Source organism: Phalaenopsis equestris, unplaced genomic scaffold (genome assembly GCF_001263595.1).
Source record: "Phalaenopsis equestris unplaced genomic scaffold, ASM126359v1 Scaffold000272, whole genome shotgun sequence".
NCBI lineage: Eukaryota > Viridiplantae > Streptophyta > Magnoliopsida > Asparagales > Orchidaceae > Phalaenopsis > Phalaenopsis equestris.
The window spans coordinates 998,212-1,004,601 of NW_018164714.1; the positions used below are offsets into that span (position 1 = coordinate 998,212).

The window sequence follows — 6,390 nt, forward strand, 5'->3', positions numbered from 1 at the left end:
TCAATGTCAATAATTACATCAGAAATACATCACATAACAGCATAATGATTCACTCCAAGGTAAGTTTTAAAAACATTAGTTTCATTAGTAATAACTAAAATTATGTAAGATATTAAAGCATAACTAAAACCAACTTGCATCCATATTAGTTGACAGTTTTTTCACACATTGTATTATGTCTTACATGCATGGATCAATGTCAATATTTACATCAGAAATACATCACATAACAGCATAATGATTCACTGAAAGGTAAGTTCTAAAAACATTAGTTTCATTACTAATAACTAAAATTGTGTAAGATATTGAAGCATTACTAAAATCATCTTGCATCCATATTAATGGTAAACAGTTTTTCGCACAGTGTATTAATGTCAATAATTACATCAGAAATACACACATAACAAAGAAAGAAATACATCATTTGATAGGCTAAAAAGTGCAAACCTTGACATATTCGGGAACCCAGTATGTCTGTTTGTTACATTCCAGTAATTGATCTTTAATCTTTTCCACAGCGACGAACCTACAGAAGATTTTCATATGAATATAAAATATCAAGCACAAAATAACAGTAAAATCAAGTTCTAATGTGCAATGTCAACTATTCAGCAGCAGCAACTCAACCTTTATCATAATTTATGAAACTACATTTGAGTTTAAATAAAATCAGAAATACTAACAAGCCAATAACTAAAAATGCATAAGAATTTTGGTCAATAAAAGAATTCGCAAAAATAAGAAATCAGGACGTCACATCAGTATATGGAAATAAATCCTTTTTTCTTTTCTTTTTTTTTTCTTTGAGTTGCTGTCAGTTCCCTTCCTCATAGTTGAGCGTCACGAAAATAACAGATTGATAGAAATATGAAAATAAGCTGAAAACAGAATATAGTGCTCAAATGATAAATATATTTTCATATAGCTTCACTTCAAACGTCATTCACAAACTGAAGAGAAAACATGATTGAAAATGCATAGATTGAATTTAAAATTCAATATTGCCATTGTTCAAAAGGTCACAATTTAGAAGTTCAAAAACCTAAAGGTGGGAGACGAAACAATAATGCCCTTACCAGCTTGGGACAGCCCTGTAAATAAGAGGAGTGTCAGACCTCCAACAAAAAGGGTAAGAATGTGTGATACTTCCGACATTTACAAGCCTGTCTTTTGCCTGTCATGCTCAATTCAAAGCAAAATTTAACTGTCAGCTACAATAAAGATAGTTATATTTAAAATGCCATTCATACGATACAGCTATTGGCAGCAAAAGAAACAAGTGAAAATTAAATAAATAAATAATCTTCAGAAGGCATTTCTTCACCCATCATTAGGTCACATGATAAAATAGCAATTGCCAATTAATTCAATCATAACATTAAATTTAAGGAAGATTTACATACAAACCACTCAATTCTAATTTATTTACATATCTAACACCTAAACTTCAACTTTTACATGCATACCATTTGACCTATGCATAAAAAGGTCTGTTTCAATTTTTCAAAATTTAAATAGTGTTGCTTTCAAGGTGATATAAAAGATTGGGAGGTACAAATTTATAAAGTAAAGTTTAGGTTTTAGATAAAATACATAAGAATTCAATCCCATGATTTTTATGTATATGTTTAGGTTGAATACCTAAATTTCATTTTTTTGTATTTATAACAACTAATTATTTTATATCAAAAAATACCACTTTAATTAAAAAAAAAGGTTAATACACCTTTTAACCCGTTAATACGTATAGAAGGTAGCATATATATATATATATATATATATATAGGTGGAAAATTGTTTTAAAGACGCGGTTGTTTTTGATGTTGTTTGCTTTACAGAACCAGCCTTTAAGCTTGCTCATGAAAGTTTTCGATAGATAAGGACTTGGTCTTTTTGTGCTACTATTTTCAATAATAATTCTAATATTTATAGTAAAAACCACTGATAGTAACTAATTTAAATTAACTATTAAAATTAGTTCAATTCAAATTTAAATGAGTTCAAATCAACCAGTTAGCATAATTATAAGTTGTAAATTATTAATTAAAAAGCAAGTAATCTTCAAATTTGCATATTTATAATAAAATCGAGTGTCTCAATGAGAGAAATTAACGAGCTTAAGATTATCATTTTCAATATTATTAAGACACTTAAGATTATTATTTGCCATAATATTAAGGGATTTAAAACTAAAAAAATAATCTATGATAAAATGTACAATCAATAAATAATGTGTGATGGTGTGTTTTATGATTTTAGCTAAATTTATTAAATGTCTCTCCTAAAATTTATACATGGGATCCCCTTAAGCTCCATGTGAAGAGATTGACAGTTGAGAGAGAGTTTCGAGGCTTGAAAATTTCTAGAATTCCAAGAATTTTAGAGCTTTACCCAACATCTAACACCAACAACCGCCACCAGTTAGTTATCGTTGTCTAATCAGCATTATCCAACATCACTCGATCACTATAACAAGATTACCATCAACCAACCTTCATTTCTCTTCCACCACTTTTAATTCCACTATAAATATGAGCGATCAAGTTCTGGGCATATCACTTTATAATCTCATTTTCTCCGGTTATGGAAAAATCAAAACTTTGTAATTAATCTCATATAATAAATCATATCATCTAGGGTAGATCAAGTGATTTTTTCCATCATGGTTTTTCCACTTAAAAATTTTAGCATCCTATATTCTTTTATTTTACTTATTTGTGTGTCAAATACTTGTATAATACTAGGATGTAAAGCTCCCATTTCAATCTTGATTTTTTTAGGAAGTAATAATTTTAACATTGTAAAAATGATTTTAAATATATAAAATAAATCGAGATTAGCATGTATAATAAGATTTTTTTTTTGCACAAAGCTTGCCTGACACAGCTTCCGTTTTCTTTTCTGCCGCCCCCCCATCCTTTCGTTTTCTACTCCCTTCCTATTTCATCCATTGTCTTTTCTAGTTCCTTCCTATCCCATCCCTTTCTTTTTATATTTCTTGTTTCTTAACCAATTATATATAGGATACTTTGCCTGCTTAGAAGTTAGTCTTGAATTATCTCTGATTTTCATATTTCTGCCTCCGGTCTTTCTCCCTTTCGAGGTTTATATCTGACTGTGAGAAGGTGTTGCGGCTATAACTCGTTCGAGGTGTTGACTATCTTCCATTGTTCTTTTCCTTTTTGTTGTCGCCTGCTACCTAGCACTAGTAAAATCGTCGTCGGCCACCACTTGCACCCTCCCTGTTGTTGTTCACCGCCAATCTGACTGTGAGAAGGTGTTGCGGCTATAACTCGTCCGAGGTGTTGACTATCTTCCATTGTTCTTTCCCTTTTTGTTGTCGCCTGCTATCCAGCACTAGTAGAATCGTCGTCGGCCACCCCTTGAACCCTCCCTGTTGTTGTTCGCCGCCTTCAATAATTGTCATGCTACCGCCAGCCCCTCCAGCGCCTTCCCTGTTGTTGTTCGCCGCCTCCAACAATTGTCCTGCTACCGCCGACCCTCCAGCGCCTTCGCTATTATCGTTTGTCGCCTCCAACCCCAGTTCTGCTGCAATCAATCACCTCCATCCCCAATCCTGCTGCAACCCGTCACCTCCAACCCCTACCCCGCTGCTGGTAGACACCTTCAGCATACCTGTTTATACAATATGTCTAATTCTTTCTTGGAGTCTACTTCTGTCTTTCTTAACATAAGTTGAATCTAAAACATCTATTTTCCAAATTGGATCATCAGATAGTCGACGTTTGATGTGACCAAACCATCAAAAAGCCACAAAAAAAACACATAAACGAATGAGTTATATTGGAAGAGTGAAACACCAGTGATGCATTAATGCATACCATCTACACTCAAGACATCGACTCACCATTATCATGTGAAATTATTATATTGGATGATTAACACACAATAAACAGAGATGGATCACAACTTCTACCAAATTGCAAATATCCATCAACTTTAAAACTCCATTTAATGCTTAAAATCATACAACTACAATAAGCCTTTATCCCACTAAGTGGGGTTGTTACATGAATCCTTCTTTTTCTATTGCATCTTACTGAGTGTTATATTTTCATTTAATTCTAATAAATTAAGATCAATTTTTATACAATATGTCTAATTCTTTCTTGGAGTCTACTTCTGTCTTTCTTAACATAAGTTGAATCTAAAACATCTATTTTCCAAATTGGATCATCAGATAGTCGACGTTTGATGTGACCAAACCATCAAAAAGCCACAAAAAAAACACATAAACGAATGAGTTATATTGGAAGAGTGAAACACCAGTGATGCATTAATGCATACCATCTACACTCAAGACATCGACTCACCATTATCATGTGAAATTATTATATTGGATGATTAACACACAATAAACAGAGATGGATCACAACTTCTACCAAATTGCAAATATCCATCAACTTTAAAACTCCATTTAATGCTTAAAATCATACAACTACAACAAGCCTTTATCCCACTAAGTGGGGTTGTTACATGAATCCTTCTTTTTCTATTGCATCCTACTGAGTGTTATATTTTCATTTAATTCTAATAAATTAAGATCAATTTTTATACAATATGTCTAATTCTTTCTTGGTGTCTACTTCTGTCTTTCTTAACATAAGTTGAATCTAAAACATCCATTTTCCTAATTGGATCATCGGATAGTCGACGTTTGATGTGACCAAACCATCTAAGAAGACTCTCTAATTTTGTCTGCTACTGGAGCTACACCAACCCTATCACAGATATATTCATTTTACATTTTGTCTCTAAGTGTAAAGTCACTCGTCCACCTAAGCATTCTCATCTCGACAACACTTAAATTGTTTTATACTTCTCTTTTGAAGGCCAACATTCTGCACCATAAAGCATTGCAGGTCTCACCACCATCTTATAAATTTTTCCTTCCAATCTAAGCAAAACTTATCGATCACACAATATTCCTAAAGCATTCCTCCATTTCAAACAACTGACTTAAATTCTACTAATAGCATCCCCATCTACAGCACTATCACTTTGAACAATAGACCCGAGATATATAAAGCGTTCACATCTTTTAATGATTTGATCGCCCATATTTACAACTCTAACTAGAGCTACTACTGCTAAAATTACATTCCATGTATTCAGTTTTAGTTTTGCTCAAACGAAGGCCTTTAGAGCCCACTTTAAACCTCCATTCAAGTAATTCCTGAGCTCTTTCTCTAGTTTTATCCACAAAAAAGGATATCATTAGTGAAAAGCATACACCAAGGTACATCCTCCTGTAAATGTCCAGTAAGAGCATCCAAAACTATAGCAAAAAGATATGGGCTTAAAAGTCAATCCGTAAACTATAGCAAAAAGATATGGGCTTAAAAGTCAATCTGATCCAACTGAAATAGGAAAATATTAGGTCAATCCTCTTACCAACTGAAATAGGAAAATATTTGGTCAATCCTCTTATTTGAACATAAGTAACAGCTCAAGTATATATATCTTTAATGACTTGAATATAAGTCATATCAGCATTTTTCTTCTCTAGAACTTTCCAAAGAATATCTCTTAGAACCTTATCATAAGTTTTTCCTAGATCAATAAAAATCTTATGTATATCATCTTGATTCTCTCTGTACTTCTTCACCAAACCTTTCTCCACCAAACCTCTAAGAAAATGTATAATTTTCATGGTAAACCTGCCTGACATAAGTCCAAATTGATTATGAGAAATCATTGTAATACATCCTAACCTATGTTTAATTACCCTGTCCCATAATTTTAAAATATGGCACATCAACTTAATTCCTCTATAATTTCCACACTCTTGTGCATCCCTATTATTCTTAAAAATGAGGACCAAAACACTTCCTTGACTCTTCCGGCATCAATTTACTTTTTAAAAAAATATTAAAGCGTTTAGTAATCCAAGAAACTCTCAAATCTCCTAAATACTTCGACACTATACATCAGGGCCTACAAAATTTTCACCCTTAATTTTCTTCAAAGCCTCCTCAGCTTCATTATGCTTAAAATAATAAAAAAGAGGAAAAATTTTGATTTCTCTATTAAGGCCCGTGAGCTTGCCCGACCCGGCTCGGCCTATAGAGTGGATGAGCTTGGCTATGATTTTTTAAATAAAAAATGAGCTGCAGCCCAGCACGAGCCCGTTTTGGCTGATCAAAGACCAAAAAAGCCCGACTCATGCCCAGCCCGATCTACCCAACACCCAGGCCTAGTACGTTCACTACCAAGGCGGTCATTTTGTGTTTGTGTTGTTTTAAGCCGAAGAGTCATCGTTGGAACCTTTAAATTTCAGCAGTAAATATTTTCATTTTATCGTGGTTTGACCTTTAAATTTCAGCAGTAAATATTTTCATTTTATCATGGTTTGAGTTAACTCCGATA

The 6,390-nt window shown here is 33.0% G+C and overlaps 1 long non-coding RNA gene across 1 annotated transcript; it reads right to left on the reverse strand.

Moving 5' to 3' along the window:
* Window positions 1–446: 446 nt before the first annotated feature.
* LOC110024733 lies at window positions 447–1,199 on the reverse strand. Its single transcript, XR_002294031.1, has 2 exons — window positions 1,077–1,199; window positions 447–526 (listed from the first exon to the last, which is right to left on the reverse strand). It is a non-coding gene; the product is annotated as an uncharacterized LOC110024733 (long non-coding RNA).
* Between the last annotated feature and the right edge of the window lie 5,191 nt (window positions 1,200–6,390).